The 21543-nt window shown below is 46.3% G+C and overlaps 1 pseudogene; it reads right to left on the reverse strand.

The window, feature by feature from the left end:
- Positions 1-7658: 7658 nt before the first annotated feature.
- Positions 7659-11415, reverse strand: LOC138415822 (chromobox protein homolog 1 pseudogene; annotated as a pseudogene).
- Between the last annotated feature and the right edge of the window lie 10128 nt (positions 11416-21543).

A 21543-nucleotide genomic window follows, 5' to 3' on the forward strand; every position in this document is an offset into this window, starting at 1 on the left:
GAAGAGTAACACCGTGGGTGGGACAAGGGTGCGTTCTTGAATGTGCTTAGTTCATTTAATGAATACCCAGAAATCTGGAGTGGCAGTAACTCCATGAGCAAGGGCTTTGGTGTAGGCAGAAATGTATGTGTATGTACATAGGGTAATTTGGGGGAAGATGGCTTAAAAAGAAGGGATCCATAGTTTTTATGATAGGTCCTATCACCTTCCACAGTTGAGATCTGCCGATCTACTATGCTATCATGTTTGTTAGTGACATGGTCAGCCCATGGCTTCAACTTCCAACATATGTGCCAATGACCCATAAGATTCTCGCGAATAGTCCTCTTCTTTTGCTTCCACATCCATAGGTGCTATGGCCTACAAGACATCTCCAGTCTGTGTCTCATGGGCACCTCAATGTCAACACATGGAAACCTGAAGTTAATAACTTCTCTTTCAATATATTCCCTGTTTAGGTGAATGACATCACCACTGACTCAAGTACTAGAGCCCTGTGAGTTGTCAGAGAATGGCTCTCTTCCTTCTGATTAGCCAATAAACCTGGTCTATGCCACCTCAGTAATACTTTTTGGTTCAGCTGTACCACTTCCTTTTCTCAATCCCACTGCCATTTCATTTATCCAGATGTGGAAACCACGGTAATAGGCCCTCTGCCCTCTCAACCTCACTGAGGAAAAATACCTCAGCTGTTCGCTTTTCCAAGGATGGTTGAGTCAAAACTTCTTTTGAAATACAGGCAAATCTTTGGTGTATTCAAAGACCAACTGTAGTCTCCTTTCAGAGTTTCAGTGTCAAGTCCAGGAAGCCAGAAATGGAGGCTCCCTTGGCCAACAGATAGAAGATTCTGGAAACAGCCCTGTAAAAGAGCCTGTGTGATTAGAGATGGAATTCAGAGTCAAGAGCAACTAGGAAGCACCTGACTCCAGTTAAGTTCTGTTATGCCCAAGTCGCGAAATCTCCCAATGACCACCAGGGAGCCGGTATCCAATGCAAAAGCAAGAGAGTCTTTATTACCAAGCTCGAGCTGGGGCTCCCACCATTACTGACGCAGCAGCTAAGGAGAGGAGCCCCGAGTTTGGGGTTACACTGCTTATATAGGGAATATTCAGGTGAAAGGGTAATAAAGGGAGTGTTCAGGCTGAAGGACTACTGATTGGTTACCCTCTTCTATAGGGTTGTGTGTGGATTTCTGATTGGTTTTTTTACTTCCACGGTAAATCATTACTTCCAAGGTAAATCACAATGGTAACTCATTACTTCCAAGGTAAATCACAAATTCTTGAACTTAAAGTCAGGAGGTTTAACCTAAGGGCTGATTGGCTCGTGCACGGTGGGGCAAGTTTAGGCAATATCCAAAGTCTAAGTCTGTTTGCCTGGTACCTTTTGCAAAATGGAGCTCTTTTACAAGATGGAGTAACTTAGGCTCTTCAGTTCATCTTTAAAAAGGAATATTTTCAAATTTTAAATATTTTATAGACTGATTTTTAATGTTTTATTTATTTATTTTATTTTTGGCTGTGCTGAATCTTTGTTGCTTTGCACAGCTTTTCTCTAGTTTGGGGGGCTACTCTCTAGTTGTGGTGCGAAGGCTTCTCATTGTGGTGACTTCTTTTCTTGTGGAGCACAGGTTCTAGGTGTGTGAGCGTCAGTGGTTGCAGCTCACGGGCTCTAGAGAGCAGGCTCAGTAGTTGTGGCACCTGGGCTTAGTTGTTCCATAGCACGTGGAATCTTCCCAGAACAGGGATTAAATCCTCATCCCCTGCATTGGCAGGCCAATTCTTGTCCACTGTACCAGAAAGGAAATCCTAAATATTTTAAACACTCAGTTCCACGCCAAAGAATTGACTCTTTTGAACTGTGGTATTGGAGAATATTCTTGAGTCCCTTGGACTGCAAGGAGATCCAACCAGTCCATTCTGAAGGAGATCAGCCCTGGGATTTCTTTGGAAGGAATGATGCTAAAGCTGAAACTCCTGTACTTTGGCCACCTCATGTGAAGAGTTGACTCATTGGAAAAGACTCTGATGCTGGGAGGGATTGGGGGCAGGAGGAGAAGGGGATGACAGAAGATGAGATGGCTGGATGGCACCATTGACTCGATGGATGTGAGTTTGAGTGAACTCCAAGAGTTGGTGATGGACAGGGAGGCCTTGCGTGCTGCAATTCATGGGGTTACAAATAGTCAGACATGACTGAGCAACTGAACTGAACTGAACTGAAAAAAAGCTTTGGAGTTCCTCAGCTGTGATAGAAACCCGTTGTGTGCACAGTCTCTACCCAGGCCACTTGGCATCATCCTTGTGGAACTAAAGAGGCAAGAGGAACTGATGCAGCTGTGAAGGGCATGCTGCCTACTCTGTCATAAGTGATGACGTTCTTTGGCCAGGGAACTTCATGTCTTTTGCCAGCATCCATAAAACTGGCAGGCTAACTTGTTAATGTGGAAGGAGGACATAGTCTTAAAACCTTCACAGTTCTTGACAATCTTGATGTTGAGGTATGCCATTCCCATGTATGTTCTTGCAAATTTCCTAATATATATGAATCTATAACTAACCCACTTGTTTTATATATCTTAAATTACAGGTAAATGATTGTAATCTTTACAGGTCATTTGACACATTTTTAAGAATTCAATGAATGATTTAAAAATAAAACCACATTTATAAACTTAGTTACAATTAATTCATTCATTCTAATTGTTCTATCATCATTTATTAGATAGTTTTCCATTTTATGAACAAATGAAAGTGAAAGTCACTCAGTTGTGTCTGACTCTGAATCCATGGACTGTACAGTCCATGGAATTCTCCAGGCCAGAATACTGAAGTGGGTAGCCTTTTCCTTTTCCAGGGGATCTTCCCAGCCCAGGGATTGAACCCAGGTCTGCTGCACTGCAGGCAGATTCTTTACCAGCTGAGCCACCAGGGAAACCCAAGAATACTGGAGTGGGTAGTCTATCCCTTCTCCAGTGGATCCTCCTGACCCAGGAATCAAAGCGGGGTCTCCTGTATTGCAGGTGGATTGTTTACCAACTGAACTATCTGGGAAGCCCTAATAAGACTTATGAACAAATCTTAGTTTATTTCTGAGAGCCAGCTTCCTGAAGAGAACCAGAAAAAACCATCTTGCAGTAAAAAGAGTCGTGGCTGCCAGGGACCTGGGAGAGAGGGGATGAACAGGTGGAGCATAGAGGGGTTTCAGGGCTGTGGAAATACTCTGTGTGACACCATAAAGTAGGGTACATGTCATAGGTTTGTCCAGACCTGTAGAATGCACAACACCAAGTGTGAGCCCTAATGTGAACTATGGACTCTGGATGATGATGGTGTGTATGTAGATGTTGCAGGGCAAGTGGAAGTGTTAGTTGCTCATCCGTGTCTGACTATTTGCTACCCCATGGACTGTAGCCCCCTAGGCTCCTCTGTTCATGGGATTCTCCAGGCAAGAATACTGGAGTGGGTTGCCATTCCCATCTCCAGTGGATCTTCCCAACCCAAGGATCAAACCTGGGTCTCCTGCATTGCAGGCAGCTTCTTTACCATTTGAGCCACCAGGGAAGCCCCAGGTGTTGCAGGGAAGAGCCAATTATGACTCCAGGTTGGAACTTTTCTTTGACTTCTTTTTCTTGCTTTTGTTATTTTAATCAAACATAATGGCCTGTCTCAGAGAATCCAGCTCCTCTGCCTATTAAGCTGAGGTGCCTTGGTTCAGAACCCTGTCCAGCTGTGACTGACAGGAAGGAAGAAGTTAACACATCCTCTGCCTGAGGCTTGCCATCCTGGGAGATATTTACAAGATGCACGGCCCTTTTAGTGTTTCCTCAGCTCCCCAGCATCTATGTTCTATAAAAGAAACCGGCATCCAGACCCCATAAGATGGTTATTTTCGAGACCATTTCTACCATCTTCTCCATCTGCCGGTGGTTCATTCATTGGCCTGTCATGCGCTGAGCAAAGTGAGCTTGGACTCAGTAACATAGGTTCATCGGTTGTAACAAGCATACCATCCTGGATGGGGGATATTGACAGTAAAAGAGGCTTGTAGGTGTGAAGGCAGGGGGTTTACGGGAAATCTCTGTACCATCCTCTCAATGATGCTCTAATGAATAGGGTCTACTAAGGAAAAAAACATCTGTCTTGCCTTTTGTGATGTAGCCTTGGAAGTCTTATATCCTCACTTCTGTCATAGTTTCAACGCCCCCAGATTCAAGGGGAAGGGAAGGGGGACTCTACCTTTGGATGGCAGGTGGGTCACAGTCACATTGGAAGAAGAGCGCATGGCCCGGCAAATGTTCTTATGGCCATTTTTGAAAAAAAAAAAATGTTAGTTTAGCATTTATACAGTTCTGTATATTTGCAATGCAGCAAGCATAAATATTTCAGTGCAATGCTCTTAAAAGGTAGCAGAGTAGGAAAGCAGTTTTCTGATTGTATGGCCCCCTGGGGTGATTCTTTCTTCTTGTTTCTATCCAAATACAAAAGAAAATACATGTCTCAACCTCCCCACCCACCCCTGCAATTTTTCCTTAATGGATGGTGAAAGTTATTTACAAAGACTGAGGCAGGAGGTAGAGGCCCACCCCACCCACTTCCACCCCCTCTGCCAGGGTAGATTCTGTGTATCTAAACTCTGAGGAGAAGAGCAGAACAATTAAAGGAGAGGGCTGGGCCCTGCCCCGACCACAGATCTCTCATTTCTGAAGTCAGGAGACCTCCCCGAGCACACATGCACAAAGAAGGCTCCCTGCGGATGTTAGGGGGAGCAATGTCAAGGGATGCTCTACCCAGACACTGGTAGGATCCATCTTAGCTACAAGGGAGTGTAGTGTGCGCACACAGGGAGGATCCTGAGATATATCAAATATGGACTCAGAACCAGGCAAACCAAAATAATTGGCCAAAGGAAACCCAGAAGAAATTCCTCGTAGAAGTAATTCAAACTGCCATGAGACTCAGCAACTCTCTTTCTGAATCTGCCTGTATGTCTCTCCACACGTACTATACTTTTTTCCCTCTTAATAAATACTTTACCTGTTTCACTACTTTCCATCTTTGTGGAAATTCTTTTCGGCAAATGTAAAGGGCCAGAGCCCTTGTCACTGACCACTGGTCTAGTAGCTAGGGTCCAGTGTTTTCCCAGTCTCTGGCTGGGAATCCAAGTCCCACTCCAAGTCATTACAGGCTGAGGCCAGCCAAGATCAAGACTGTGGTCTCCAATAATGTGCTAGAGTTATGGGTGGAGAGCAGTCCCTTTTAATCCTGGCTAATAATCAGTTACAATCTTAGCAAAGCCGCCATCACAGGGCCTTTTATGATGCAACTTGTGGATCTAAAAAACTCAGTTGCTCAGTCGTGTCCGACTTTGTGTGGCTCCATGGACTGTGGCCCCCCATGATCCTCTGTCCATGGGATTCTCCAGGCAAGAATACTGGAGTGGATTGTCATTTCCTTCTCGAGAGGATCTTCTCAACCCAGAAATCAAACCTGCGGCATCTTTGTGTCTTCTGCATCTCAGGCAGATTCTTTACCACCGAAAAGTGAAGAATGGAGGGTAAATGAAGTTAAGTAGAGTAGGCAACGTAGAAGGTGTATTTGATGTAAAATTCTGTGATCACCAAAGATACAGTCACCATTATTTATGATAAAGACTTCAATAATTCTCTGTATATTTCTTTCTGTGTAGCTCTTTAACTCTTCATAAGATGTTTTCTGTTGGTTCTGATGTGGATGACTCTGAATTCTTCATGATAATGGGAATAATGGGAAAGTTTTAAAAATTAATTCCCAAACCTCACAGTAGTCATTAGTTTAACCTTTTGCTCCCTCTCCACCTGTCCGACTGTTTGTGTGGGTGGCTTGGTTAAGCAGCAGACATTGGCTTATTGGCATTTCACCCCTTCTTTTTCATTTGCAGATGTTACTAGTAACAAGACAAATACCTGGTATTTGTATTGTGCTTTGGAACTGATAGCACATTTCCACACTATCTCAAAAACAAAGATGAGAGAGACTCATGGAGAATTGTCCTAAACACTGCTCTTAATCAGACACTGGTAACTGTGTTTGATTGTAGCTATGGATCCTTCTCTCTGCCTTCCAGGCCACCCTGCAATTGCTTTCAGCACGTCTTCCTAAAGTTCTGTCTGAATATATTACCTCTCTGCTCCAAAACCTTCAAGGACTCCCTCTTGGCAACATAAATATAAAGGTCAAATTCCTTAGCCCGTCATTTAAAACATTTCAAAATTGAGTCAACATACTATTTGAGTCTAGTCTCCCACTAGTCTTTTGTATGTATGTATAAAATGCATGCTCCAACCAGTCCTCTCTTATCCTTTTCACATCCAAGTTTCAGCTCTTACTGTTCTTTTCACGTGGAACTATCTCCTTTCATCTTTTCCTATTAAAACTCTAACTTTTATTTTTTTTATAAATCTATATAGTTTTATTAAGACAAAAAACTGACAGTGTTGATATGAAGTTTACATTTAAACAAAAGTTTTCACAAAAACCTAACACACGCCTAAAAATTACAATGGAGTTCTAGATGCAGATCAAGACGGTGTCAACAACTGATGGATCTCATGACTCAAGACAGCGTTTTGAAAAAAAAAAAAAAAGAAAAAAAAAAAGACAGCGTTTTGGATTTTAGTTAATTCTTAGGATTAAAAAATTTGTTTTGTTTTAAAGTGAACCACTGCCCCAGTATGAAAATTTATCTTCTCCTGAGACCAGGGCTTTTGGAATCACTCAGCTCTTGAACTTGTGCTGTCAGTGACTGAACCCTGCCACCAATGGTTCAAAGTTCAAAAAACAGAGGCTCCAAGAGTTTTCCACCCGATGAGCACCGGCCCTTGTCTTTCCCTACCCACTTACCTCCTATACCACTCTCTGCCCTTCCCTAAATACTTCACCAGTGGCTTGGATGGAGAAGCTGATATTTGTAACTTCACAATAGGAAAAGAAAGGGTCTTCTTGTCAGTTTCATGAGTAGCACCTCTAAGACAGAATGATCTGCCTGTGTATACACTCCAATAAGACTTTTCCTCCTCAACCAGTTTCCATCTCCCAAATGGCAGCTTTGGTAGCTTCTCATTCCTTTGTTGGGAACAGCATTAAGCTCAGGCAGGGGAATACCTTGGCTTCTAAGTTTCAGGCATTCACAGCTTTTAAACAGTCTCTCACAGCCCTCATTTAGGTTGCCAATGACATTTTTTGAAAGGATACAATATTCTGGACACTGAACCCAATCATTGTTAGTTGTTCTTTCCTTTGTTTCACCGTTTCCCCAAATTTTAACAAAAATGATCCTAACCCATCTCCTTTCTTTCCCACCCCACCCCACCCACCCCAAATAATACACCAGTAATAGCCAAAAACTACACACATGCTACGCTGTAAAAATGCAGAGTTAACCCTATCGGGAAGAAGGCTGTGTGGGTTGTGGAGATGTTCTTTGAAGATCTACAGTATCTCTTGCTCTCCCACATCCCATTCTACGTTTTGTCCTTCATAGAAGGCCCTTTGCTTTTTTTTTCAGCAAAGTTCAGAATGGGTTGCCTTGAAACACTGACCCTCCTTCCCCTCCACCGGGATGGGTGTGCAAACTGTACAGCATGGAGCGGCTGTACAGTACACTGGTTCCCTGGGCTGCTGTAGGGCACAGAAACTATACTGGCTCTTCAAAGGACATCTTCTCAAGCCACCTTCATGGTGTCAAGACAAGGAGAACTCCTTCTTTCCCCACTTGAGACCCACAGTCAGATGTGACAGGGGCTGGTATTCAAGAAAGTTAACTCTTATCATCTTTTTTGTCATCATCCTCTGAGGGGTAGGAATGCCACGTCAGCCTTTCTTCATAGAAGGATATGACAACCTGCAGGCACTTGACATTGGCTTCCTCGGCAGGGACCAGATCAGCCTCATCAGAGTTCTTCCATTTCATTAGGAACATGAGTTTTCCACTGGAGTCCGTAGCTCCAATAATCCTCTCTGGTTCCAAACCCCGGGCAAAGCCTCTTGGCTTTTCTGACTCTCCTTTCTTCTTCTTTGGTTTGCTCTCCTCCCCCTTATCTTCTGAATCAGAATCAGCTTTGCGCTTGCCTCCCTCTGATTTATCTGTCTCGTGTGCTGTTTTCTGTGACTGCAGAAACTCAGCAATGAGGTCAGGGCAATCCAGGTTCTCTTCTGGTTCCCATGTGTTATCCTCATCTGAGAAGCCCTTCCACTTTAGGAGATACTCCACTTTGCCCTTTACCACTCGACGGTCTAGAAATTTTTCCACCACATATTCTTCTTCCTCTTCTTCTAGCACGTCCTCCACTTTCTTCTTGTTTTGTTTTTTCCCCCATAGTGCCCGCCAGCTTTCTGGTATAAAGGATGACACTGCTCGGGTCTTGCAGTCGTCAACCCTCCCTACACTGGTTCAAGCGCCCAGGCTGCTCCGTCCGTCCGTCCTCTTCCCAATTTACTATGTTTCCTCTCCAGCCCAATCCCCCAGCCACCCACCCAACCAACGTAGCATTGTCTTGGTCTACTCAGGCCGAAGGGCGACCCGCAAACGCCAAAACTCTAACTTTTAATGTCCAGCACAAAATGCATCTTCTCCACTGAGCTTTCTCTGATAGCCTAATCATTCTCTCTCTCTTTAGCCTCCTCTACTATGTTGTTTGTATGACCCCCTATTTCTGTTTTGAATTTATTCTTTTCTGGCTGTGTGGTCTTTGTTGCAGCCCAAGGGCTTTCTCTAGTTGTGGTGGGGAGTGGTTACTCTGCATTTCAGGGGGTGGCTACTCTCCGTTTCAGTGGGCTTCTTATTGTAATGGCTTCTCTTGCTGTGGAGCATAGGCTGTAGGCACGAGGGCTTCAGTAGTTGCAGTCTGAGGGCCCTGAAGATTGCACTCATCTCACACACTAGTAAAATAATGCTCAAAATTCTCCAAGCCAGGCTTCAGCAATACGTGAACCATGAACCTCCAGATGTTCAAGCTGGTTTTAGAAAAGGCAGAGGAACCAGAGATCAAATTGCCAACATCCACTGGATCATGGAAAAAGGAAGAGAGTTCCAGAAAAACATCTATTTCTGCTTTATTGACTATGCCAAAGCCTTTGACTGTGTGGATCACAATAAACTGTGGAAAATTCTGAAAGAGATGGGAATACCAGACCACCTAACCTGCCTCATGAGAAACCTATATGCAGGTCAGGAAGCAACAGTTAGAACTGGACATGGAACAACAGACTGGTTCCAAATAGGAAAAGGAGTATATCAAGGCTGTATATTGTCACCCTGCTTATTTAACTTATATGCAGAGTACATCATGAGAAACTGAGGCTGGGCCTGGGCTGGAAGAAGCGCAAGCTGGAATCAAGACTGCCGGGAGGAATATCAATAACCTCAGATATGCAGATGACACCACCCTTATGGCAGAAAGTGAAGAGGAGCTAAAGAGCCTCTTGATGAAAGTGAAAGAGGAGAGTGAAGAAGTTGGCTTAAAGCTCAACATTCAGAAAACCAAAGATCATGGCATCTGGTCCTATCACTTCATGGGAAATAGATGGGGAAACATTGGAAACAGTGTCAGACTTTATTTTGGGGGCTCTAAAATCACTGCAGATGCTGATTGCAGCCATGAAATTAAAAGACGCTTACCCCTTGGAAGGAAAGTTATGACCAACCTAGATAGTATATTCAAAAGCAGAGACATTACTTTGCCAACAAAGGTCCGTCTAGTCAAGGCTATGGTTTTTCCAGCAGTCATGTATGGATGTGAGAGTTGGACAGTGAAGAAAGCTGAGCACCAAAGAACTGATGCTTTTGAACTGTGGTGTTGGAGAAGGCTCTTGAGAGTCCCTTGGACTGCAAGGAGATCCAACCAGTCCATTCTAAAGGAAATCAGTCCTGGGTGTTCTTTGGAAGAGATGATGCTAAAACTGAAACTCTAGTACTTTGGCCACCTCATGCGAAGAGTTGACTCATTGGGAAAGACTCTGATGCTGGGAGGGATTGGGGGCAGGAAGAGAAGGGGACGACAGAGGATGAGATGGTTGGATGGCATCACCGACTTGATGGACGTGAGTTTGAGTGAGCTCTGGGAGTTGGTGATGGACAGGGAGGCCTGGTGTGCTGCGATTCATGGGGTCACAAAGAGTTGAACAGGACTGAGTGACTGAACTGAACTGAAAGCTTGGACTCAGCAGTTTGGCTCATGGGCTTAGTTGCTCTGTGGCATATGGGATATTCCTGGACAAGGGATTAAACCCTTGTTCCCTGCATTGGCAGGTGGGTTCTTAACCACTGTACCAACAGGAAAGTCCACCTATTTCTTATCTTTCAAAAACTGGTTAATTTAAAATGTGTCTAATTTTCTTTATTATATTGTATAGATATTCGTCTTTGTTAAGGATCTTGTGTGTGTATGCATACTAAGTCTCTTCAGTCATGTCTGACTCTTTATGGCCCTATGGAATATAGCCCACCAGGCTCCTCTGTCCATGGGATTCTCCAGACAAGAATACTGGAGTGGGTTCTTCCTCCAGGAGATCTTCCCAACCCAGGGATTGAACCTGCATCTCCTAGGTCTCTGGTATTGGCAGGAGGGTTTGTTACCACTGGGAAGTGCCACTTGGGAAGCCCATTAAAGATCCTACATGCTGCAATAGGTAAAATATTGATACTCAGTATTGACTGGTTTTTACTCCTGCGATGTTCCAAGGTGGCACCCTGGTTGGAAGAAGCCATGTTGTGACTCCACCCTTTTTAACACAGATTCTCGAGTTTCCCTTGGTGGTGGTGGTGGTGGTGGGTGTCTTCTTTCTTTCCTGTCAGCTGGCAGGGGAAATAACATGAACAGGTATGTGCGGATGGTTCTTATCAGAGAACTGGAAATAGTGTGTTCCACTTCCTGTCATATTCCATTAGAAATCTGTCAAGCCGAGCAGTGGCGGGAAATTTCTAGATCTGTACATAGGAAGGAAAGGAAAGGAGTTTGTGAGCAAACTCATCAGGTAGCTGGTGTCCTCACAGAGTAGTATAACTTCCCTCTTTTCTCTGTGTTCCAACATCAGCTCTTAAAGGAACTCAGTAATATTTTTTTTTCCCTCTAGGAGTTGTTTTTTTTTTTCCTCTAGGAGTTCTGAAGAAAAAGATTCTGCCACTTCTCTACTCTTCACTTGCTTTTCCCCATGAGGGGAGAACTAGCTCAACTTATTAGGGAGATCAGTGATAAGTGGATACCCCTGGGCCAGGTTAACTCGAGTTCAGGGTGCAGGACAGACTCACACTGTGTGATACCGGAAGCTGAATAATTTCAAGAACACAAAACTGTGTGCACAGAACTGTCAGTGCCCCCAGGTCTTTGGAAGGGCTTTTGCAGGTAAGGGTGTAAAACTTAAACTCCACTAGCTCCATGATGAACCCCCGGGCAGGCCACCACGTTGGCCACCAGAACAGCCGGAATCCCTGTCCAGAGCTCTCCATCAGGATGTGAGGTGGTCATGCCTCTCACTGCCATTTTCTAGACCAAGGCTGCCAGGCCTGCCCCAAGGTCTGAGTTTAGACAAGTGCCTTGTTTTGGCTTCAGGTCCAAGCTGCATTCTCTAGCCCAATGTGGTGGCTTTGTAATATGTGAATCTAGGTAGCATTTGTGTGTGCTAAGTTGCTTCAGTTGTGTCCAATTCTTTGAGACCCTATGGATTACAATCCACCAGGCTTCCCTGTCCATGGGATTCTCCAGGCAAGAATAGTGGAGTGAGTTGCCATTTCCTCCTCCAGGGGATCTTCATTACCCAGGGATCAAACCCACATCTCCTGAGTCTCCTTCCTTGCAGGTGGATTCTTTACTGCTGAGCTAGCATTAAATGCCGGAGAAGGCAATGGCACCCCACTCCAGTACTCTTGCCCGGAAAAATCTCATGGGCAGAGTAGCCTGGTAGGCTGCAGTCCACGGGGTCGCGAAGAGTTGGACATGACTGAGCGACTTCCCTTTCACTTTTCACTTTCATTCATTGGAGAAGGAAATGGCAACCCACTCCAGTGTTCTTGCCTGGAGAATCCCAGGGACAGGGGAGCCTGGTGGGCTGCCATTTATGGGGTCGCACAGAGTCGGACACAACTGAAGTGACTTAGCAGCAGCAGCAGCCACTCGGATAACATGCAAGCTTTTTGTAGCAACATTAAAACAACCTTGGTCCCTGAAAGCAGGTTATAGATGTAATGGATTTAACCAATGATTACCCTTGGTTTCAGTGAGACCCCCATTTTCTGGCAATGCAGTTTACCTGATTGTTTTAAACAACTGTGTTGCAAAGGTCTTAACTTCATTCCCCCTTCCCCATAGCTCTTCAGTTTCTCCCTGAGTCTTCTATTCTAAACATTCTCGCAGCTTCAGATTTTCCTCATTTGATGTGATTTCCAGAGCTTTCACCGTCCTGGTTCCCTTTCTGTTTTGTGCTGTGGTCCGGCAGAGAATGGAACGCAGCTTTGCAGGCATGATCCTCTGCTGTGCTTAGTCACTCAGCCATGTCCAACTCTTTGCGACCCCATGGACTGTAGGGCGCCAGGCTCCTCTGTCCATGGGGATTCTCCAGGCCAGAATACTGGAGTGGGTAGCCATGCCTCCTCCAGGGGATCTTCCCAACCCAGGGATCCAACCCAGGTCTCCTGCATTGCAGGTGGATTCTTTACCAGAGCCGCCAGGGAAGCCCAAGAATACTGGAGTGGGGAGCCTACCCCTTCTCCAGGGGATCTTACTGGCACAGGAATCAAATTGGGGTCTCCTGCATTGCAGGTGGAATCTTTACCAGCTGAGCTTCCAGGGACGCCACAGGCATGATCCTACTTTTTCAGTAATCACCAGAGCTACGATCTTCCTGAATTCCAACACTCTACCTCTGACAAAAAGTCTCTCTTTGACCAAACTAGGCTCCCCTGAGCCCTTTCTCAACAAGGCCTTAACTTTGGCCTATGAAGATATCAGTGAACAAAACACTGGTATGATTTCTAACAGCTCAAGGACATATCATAGCCTAAGCTCCCCAGCCAGGCCTCTTCACCCTTCCCCATCGGCATTTTACAGCCGGTCTTCTGGCCACCCTGGGCCTGGGAAGGAAGACTGTGTTCCTGAATAATCACAGCCCACATTTCAGGCAGCAAGAGCCCTGGGGCTTCAGAAACTCAAGGGCAGGGCCCCCAGCCCAGCCTGCCCTGTTGTCACGGGGGTGTGTGAACCCAGAGCCTCCTGTCTCTCTCATGTATACCCATTTAGCATTCCCTCCAAAGAGGGTCCTCCTGCCCCCAACCCAGGTAAATGCAAGATCTGCCTTTCCCACCAGGGCTACAAAAACTGGTCTGCTTTCCCCACCAGAATGATGTTGTTATTGTGAACCAGGGAAATGGGAAAAAAAGTACAGTCTCTATCCTCATGGAGAAGGCAATGGCACCCCAATCCAGTACTCTTGCCTGGAAAAATCCCATGGGCAGAGGAGCCTCGTAGGCTCCTGAAGAGTCGGACGTGACTGAGCGACTTCCCTTTCACTTTTCACTTTCATGCATTGGAGAAGGAAATGGCAACCCACTCCAGTGTTCTTGCCTAGAGAATCCCAGGAACAGGGGAGCCTGGTGGGCTGCCGTCTATGGGGTCGCACAGAGTCGGACACGACTGAAGCGACTTCACAGCAGCAGCAGCAGCAGCAAGGACATGTCCCTAGGATGACACTAGCCCCGCTGAAAGTACCTGCCTAAGAAAACTTAAGGCAAAGAACTGACTGTTCCAGCCAACACCTGAAGATAGAGTCTTTATTTCGCAGCCTCTGTGGGAGGTAAGTGCCAGTTAGCAAATCTGGATGAGGATCACAAGGATCAACCACCCCCCACTTCCTGTTTTTTTTCTTTTTTTTCAATTTTTCATTTCCCTGACTCTACTGAGCCCCTGCTCACCCTCTTCCTTCCTATTCTCTCATTCTCTCTTTACCCAATCACCGCTTTGCAAGTCAAAGTGGAGTAAATTCACACTGAACTCTTTTCTCTATTGCAATAATATATGACTGATTAAAACCTGGCTGATTCATGTGAATGTATGGCCAAAACCACCACAATATTGTAAAGTAGTTAGCCTCCAATTAAAATAAATTAAAAAAAAAAAAAAAAAAACCTGTCCCTTAGTGTCTGATTTCGTTTACCTTGGATACCCCTCTCTATTGGTGCTACCTGAGACTCTTGGCATTTGGGGGCAGCTATACCAGGTTACTAAAATGCCTGGGTTTCCCCACATCAGCTGTTATTAAGGCAAATTTGTGCATCCTGTATCCTGTGTGGTCAACTTACTAAAATCTATTTGCAGGACTTTAGTCTTATCTCTTACAAAAGCATCTGTTGAATTTTAGCCTATTAAATTATTTTTGGATGGAATTCTGCTGTATAATGCATCATTAATCCTCCCCACTCATGTCTCAAAATTGTCTCTCTATATATTAACAGAAATATTGAAGAGAGCACAGATGTGTGAGAGTTACAACTGCCAGCAACCACTTTGTTGGGTAAGAGAGGCAAGTGAGTGAATGTTCAGTTGTGTCTGATTCTGTGCCACCCTAGGGATTGTAGCCCGTCAGCCAGGCTCCTCTGAATTCTCCAGGCAAGAATACTGGAGTGGGTTGCCATTTCCTCCTCTAGGGGATCTTCCTGACCCAGGATTCAAACCTGCGGCTCCTGCATTGGCAGGTGGGTTCTTTACCACTGAGCTACCTGGAGACCCAAGAGAGGTCATTCAACATTAATTCTTAGTTAACGGGAAAATTGAATTAAACCTTCCAGTATCTGACCCTTCTTATTAGCTAATGTTCATAGCATTATTGTTAAATGTTTGAAGAAATATTGTGTGAGTGTCCCCAATTTGGGGCATACATAATACATATCAGGCACTGCTACTGGGGATTTGAACTTGCAGATGAACCAAACCAACCATCAGACATATTCAACTAGCCTGAAACTAATTTTCCTGAGTTCCTGAGTGTTTGTTTCTAGTTGATTTTCAGGGTCCTCTCCAGCCCTCGGGCTTCCCTGGTAGCTCAGAGGTAAAGAATCCGCCTGCAATGCAGGAGATGCAGGTTCGATCCCTGGGTTGGCAAGACCCCCTGGAGAAGGGAATGGCAACCCCAGCAACCCATGCAAGTATTCTTGCCTGGGAAACCCCATGGACAGAGGAGGCCAGTCCATGGGGTCGCAAGAGTTGGACACAACTGAGCGACTAAAGCAATATGGACTCCAGTCCTTCCTGAGGGGAAGCCATGCATATCACCGTGATAGTTTGCCTCTCCTGGAGATTTCCGTGCACAGATTCAAGGTCACTATCTCTCCCTCAACAGTCTTGGTTTTCGTTCCAAGCGTTCTCTGTAGAGAATGGAGATGATCCGAGAAAATCGCTGCTTCTGATTCTGTTTCTCTGCCTCTTCCTCTTCCGTCTTTTCGCTTACTCACCGGGGAAGGACACGGGAGGAGGGATATGGGATTCAGGGGGAGGGAGATATGATCAGATTTGCCCTAGTGGTGGCATGAGAGGAAAGGAGCCAGCTTCATTTTCAATCTACGGGCGTGTGTGGCCAGCCTCCTTGAATCAAGGAGCTAGCAAGCTGAACAGTCAGAGACAACCGTGTGACCCAAAATTCTGCACATCCCCTCACCCCCACTGCCATGTAGGATTGTCCCAGAGCCCGAAAATCTTCATCTATGGACCACCGAAGGTGACTGGCCAGACACCCCACATCCGCTAGCTGCCCCAGCTTCTTTCCACGTCAATCTCGCCCGCCGACACTAGGTGGCAGCAAAGCGCCAATTCACCAACCGTTCCTTGCTGCGTCCTGTCTCCTGGCTGACTGCAGAATTTAAAAAAAAGAAATGTTACTGCAGATTTTCCTTTTAGAGAAAGAACTACCCATGCAAAACGTATCAGCTTTAAAGAGAGCCATGGCGATAGCTGAAACGTCATCAAGATGAAAGCTGCTTTTAAGAATAGGATAGGCAAACAATTAAAAGAGCGAAACAAACTAAAACCCCTAAACCAAACCATCAATATGAAACACCTATGAGAACACAATGCAGTGTTGGCTTTAGAGGACGTAGTTTTCCAGGCTTTAGGGACCTCCAGCTTCCAGTCCATGCTTGCAGGATCTGCAGTATAGTGAGTGTCTTATAGATGACATATGGACCCCAGGCAGGTGTAAAGGTTGGGCTTTCTAGCTGACAAGGATTAGTGCAGGAGAAGAATCCATCTGCTTTTAAGGCTGAGCCCTCAGAAAGTAGATGATTCAGACCATCTCCTTGTTGCAAACTGCATTTCTGAGGAAGGAAAAGGACAAATGGCAAGGAGACATTGTGTCTTGGGAGAAACTCCGAAGACAAGAGTACTCTACTAGGGTTCAGAACACCCGAGTTCTGTCTCCCAAAGACCAAATGGGGCTTAGAATTCAGTAAACTCACCCCATCACACCCAACCCCACCTGCATACCCTGCTGCTTCAACAGTAAATTTTTAGAGCACTCTTGAAGTCCTTTGGGGCTTCCCAGGTCGTGCTAGTGGTAAAGAACCTGCCTGCCAATGCAGGAGACATCAGAAGCACAGGTTTGATCCCTGGGTGGGGAAGATTCCCCTGGAAGAGAGCATGGCAACCCACTCCAGTATTTTTGCCTGGATAATCCCATGGACAGGGAAGTCTGGCAGCTATAGTCCATGGGGTCACAAAGAATTGGACACGACTGAAGTGACTTAGCACAAAGTCCTTTAAAAAGCCAGCCTGTTTCAGCTGAGGCTGTTCTTCCTGCAGAAGCCATCGTCTTGGTGAAGACGAGATCTTCAGCTTGTTTGAAGCTGTTCACAGGGCTCTAGAGATGGCATGCAGACTTCAAAAGGCAAGGGAGAGAAAGCTAGACTCAGAGGGGTAGCTCTCAGAACCTCTTCCTTTTCCCTTTTGCCATCATCTAAGTAGCCCTGAATTTCAGTGCAGGTGAGAGCTGTAAGTTTACAGGGGGGTGAGACATCTGATCTCGCCCAAGGCTTTCTGAGAGGTGTACGCTGCTCCCAAGTGCCGCAGTCAGGGGAGTCGAGAGTAGAGAATGGGACAGATCTGCAGAAACCAGGCACAGGACCTGCCTCTTGGGAGGAAGAAATCATCTATTTAAGTGCACCTATTCCCATGAAGGCAGAACTGTAGGACACTGCACTGCCTTGCCAGGTTAGGGACTGGCAAGCGAAGGGGGTATCCATCAGTAACAGAGCCTGGTTGGTGGAGAAGTCCAGGATTCCAACTGGCAGCTGGTCCTAGTGGGGACTGACACTGGTCCCTTGGCAGCGGCCGCCTCAGACGGATGTATGGGGGACTCTCTCCTCTCCTGGAGGCTCTGCAAATGATTGGGGTGGATCCTAGCTCCACAGACCTCGACAGCCCCAGCTGCCCAAGGCCTGCCTAAGGGGTGGCTATTCTGCAGATGCACAGCACACTTCAAAGGAGCCAGGGATTGGGAAGAAGGCAAGGGGCAGGCGGGAGTGGTCGGGTCACAGGAGCAGGCTCTTGGGAGAACAAGGTGTCTACCTAAGGCCAAGCCCTAACTTACCCCAACAGGCATATGCCCACTGCAGCCAGAGCAGGAGAAAACCAGACTGCCCTAAAATGGGACCAGGGACAATGGCCAGGGTGTCCCTCTGTAAGAGGCATCCAGGGGTCCTGGTGGCTAGAGAGGCCTGGGACCCCATCAGGCAACAAGTCCAAATGGGAACTGCTAAAAAAGATGTAACAGCCTCAAAATGGAGTCACTGGTGCTAAGTTCATATCACTAGACCAAAAGCTTAAGACCTAACCTAGCTGCAATCTCGACTTTCCCCAGAAATGTAGTCTGAACCTGTCAGTCTGGAATTTTCTGGTCAGTATTGATGAAGTAATTTGGCACATAGGCCTTTTCCATTCTGAAAAGAAGATGACCCTCCCCTTTCCCACTTATATACATCTTCATATTGTAAAATTCCTGGCAGCTCCTCCCTACTTGTTAGGTGGGATGTTGTTGTTCTTCTTCTTCTTCAGTTATTAAGTCATGTCTGACTTTGTGCGACCCCATGGACTGTGGCCCACCAGGCTCCTCTGTCCTCCACTACTGTTCAGAGTTTGCTCAAATTCATGTTCATTGAATTGGTGACGCTATCTAACTGTCTCAGCTTCTGCAGCCTCCTTCTCCTTTTGTCTTCAATTTTTCCCAGCCTCAGGGACTTTTCCAATAAGTCAGCTCTTCACATCAGGTGGCTCAAGTGTTGATGTTTCAGCACCAGTCCTTCCAATGAATATTCAGGATGGATTTCCTTTAGGATTGACTGGTTTGATCTCCTTGCAGTCCAAGGGACTCTCAAGAGTCTTCTCTAGCACCACAGTTCAAAAGCATCAAGTCTTTGGTGCTCAGCCTTCTTTATCGTCTTCAAGGTGGGATGATCCTAATTCAATAAAGTCAATCAGATCTTTTAAATTTCCTCTGTTGAATTTTTGTTATTTAACAGGAGTGACAGTCACTCACTTGCTGCTACCTTCTTAGAGCAATATCTGGGTATGGGCTCCCTCCTTCCTGGAGGCTATGCAAGAGGTGGGGGTCAGCCTTAGCTCCAAGACCTGGAGGGCTCCTGCTGCCCAATGCCTGATGAAGGGGTAGTGCTCTGCATGCATATGCAAGCAGAGCTCAGGGGATCCAGGGATCTGGAACAGGGTGGGGTTCTGGATAGGACTTGTTACAGGAGCTAGCTATTTGGGAAAGGCATCTGCTTAATCCAAAACCCTGTGCTGTGCTATGCTTAGTAGCTCAGTTGTGTCCAGCTCTTTTCGACCCCATGGACTGTAGCCTTCCAGGCTCTTCTGTCCATGGGGATTCTCCAGGCAAGAATACTGGAGTAGGTTGCCATACCCTCCTTCAGGGGATCTTCCCAACCCAGTGATCCAACCTAGGTCTCCTGCATTGCAGGCAGATTCTTTATCATCTGAGCCACCAGGGAAGCCCAAGAATACCAGAGTGGATAGGCTATCCCTTCTCCAGGGAATCTGCCCAACCCAGGAATCAAAGTGGGGTCTCCTGCATTGCAGGCAGATTCTTTACCAGTTGAGCTACCAGAGAAGCCCATCCCAAGCCCTACCTAACACCTTCATATACATGTTTCCCTTTAAGCAGAACTGTAGGAAACTGCACTGTCTTGCCAGGGCAGGTCTGGCAGCTTGGTGTGAGTATCCCTCAGTAAAGGTCATTTGGAAACCCTGGATCCCCATCAGGTAGCTTGTACCAATGGGGGCTGACTGCTGCCCATTTGAAAGGTCATTTCCATGTGATTTTGGGGAGTTTGGGGGGTTGGGCTTCCTCTACAACATAGGCTGTGCAGGTTCTTGGGGCTGCACCCTAAATCCACACACTGAAAGAACTTGGGGCCCAAGGCCCCCTGAAGGGGTTTGTACTGCATATGTGCCTGCAGCATTCTAGGGAGCCAGGGATCTGAGACAGGGCAAGGTTTCAGAGAGTCTTGGTCATGGTATCTGACTCAGAGCAACTGGATTTCTACCTTATTCCAAGCCTGGACTTAATCATTGGAGGGTGTTCTCACTTAAGGCAGAGCTGAAAGGAAACTGACTGCTTAGCTAGCTAGCCACATTATCTTCCCATAATAGAAAACTGGGAGCCCTGCTGGGTCATTGGAGAGACCTGGATCCCTTTAAGGCAGCAGCTCCTAATGGAGACTGTCTGTTGTCCATTCCCAGCTGCTGCTTCAGAGTGATTTGGGGGTGTTTTCTCCCTCCATCCTGGAGGCAATGGAAGGATTGGGGCCGGGTAAACAGATCTGGAGGGCCCTGGCTGCAGAAGACCTGCTGAAAGGGTGTGTGCTGCACATGCGTGTTCAGCAAAGTTCACTGTGGTCAGGGATGTGGCACAGGGCAGCGGTTCAGAGACGTCAGGTCAAAGGTGTGGGTTCTTGGGAGAACAAGGCGTCTGCCTAATACCAAGTAACCCATATTCCCTTGAACTTAGAGTTAAAGAAATTAGACTTCCTTGCTCAGGTAGGCCCTAGATGGATGGACTGGGTGTTACCTCCAGACTCCGAGAGCCAGAGTGGCTGAGTAGCCTTGGGTCACATTGTGTGTCCATTACAAATGGGATCAGACCATCACCATTTTGCAGCTGCTGCTTCAGGGCAACTTGCTGGGACTGGGCTCCTTCTACCCTGGAGGATAGACAGGTTTTGCAGCCCAGGCCTAGTTCACTGACCTGGAAGAACCATTCTGAAGCAATGTATACTGCTTGTAGCTCAGGTCAGGGGAGCCAGAGATCTGGAAGAGGGTAAAGGCTGGGAAAAGCCATCTCTTAGGGGTGGACTGTTGGGTGAATAAGACCTAATTACAGTTCCTTGGTCACTGAAGTCCAAACCTTGGTAGGGTGACTTAAACTCTTCCATGTTTATCACAATTGGGTCCTGGATAAACAACCTAAAGGAAATCAACCCCGAATATTCATTGGAAGGACTGGTGCTGAAGATGAAGCTCCAATATTTTGGCCACCTGATACGAAGAGCCTACTCATTAGAAAAGACCCTGATGCTGGGAAAGATTGAAGGCAGAAGGAGAAGGGGACGACAGAGGACTTGGATGACATCACCAACTCAATGGACGTGAATTTGAGCAAGCTCTGGGAGATGGTGAAGGACAGGGAATCCTGGTGAGCTGCAGTCCATGGGGTTGCAAAAAGCTGGACACAACTTAGTGACTGAACAACAGACAGTCATGACGATAATGGATGGAGATGCTGTGAGCTCTGCTAAGATAGGTAAAAACCAAATTGAAAACTGAGCTCTACGTTGATTAATTCACCATAATGTTTTTCCTCATTGTCTCCTCTGTTTCTGGATTTTTTAATCTTTTTTTAAAAATATTCATTTTTGGCTGTACTGGCTCTTCGTTGCTTTGCATGGGCTTTCTTTAGTTTCAGGGAGTGGGGACTACTCTTCACTGCGGTGTGCGGGCTTCTCATTGTGGTGGCTTCTCTTGTTGCAGAGCATGGGTGCTGGGCATGTGGGTTTCAGTAGTAGTGGCACATGGGGCTTAGTTGCCCCCTGGCATGTGGAATCTTCCTGGACCAGGGATTGAACCTGTGTTCCCTGCATTGGCAAGTGCATTTTTATCCACTGTGCCACCAGGGAAATCCTTGTTTCCTGATTTTTAGACATAGTTTTACTAATTTTTTCTTGAATATCAAACTTAGTATGCTTATTGTAGAAAAAAGAGAGTCTTGTTTATTAAAAGCTATGCAAATGCTCTCCAAACTCAAAGGATACAGCGAAGGTGACTGGGAAGACTGGAAAGAGAGGAGACTGAGCACAAACCAGTGCAGCATGCTTTTGACTGGGGGACTCTGAGCAAACTCCTGGGCATTCCTAAGGATGAAACTCTCCTTCTACCCCCAGTTCTTTTGCTGGATCTTGTGGAACAGTGTGGGGGAGTGCAAAAGGCACCACCATATTGGGAGCAGGGCAGACCTA

The sequence above is a fragment of the Ovis canadensis genome, chromosome 12 (assembly GCF_042477335.2).
Source record: "Ovis canadensis isolate MfBH-ARS-UI-01 breed Bighorn chromosome 12, ARS-UI_OviCan_v2, whole genome shotgun sequence".
Classification (NCBI taxonomy): domain Eukaryota; kingdom Metazoa; phylum Chordata; class Mammalia; order Artiodactyla; family Bovidae; genus Ovis; species Ovis canadensis.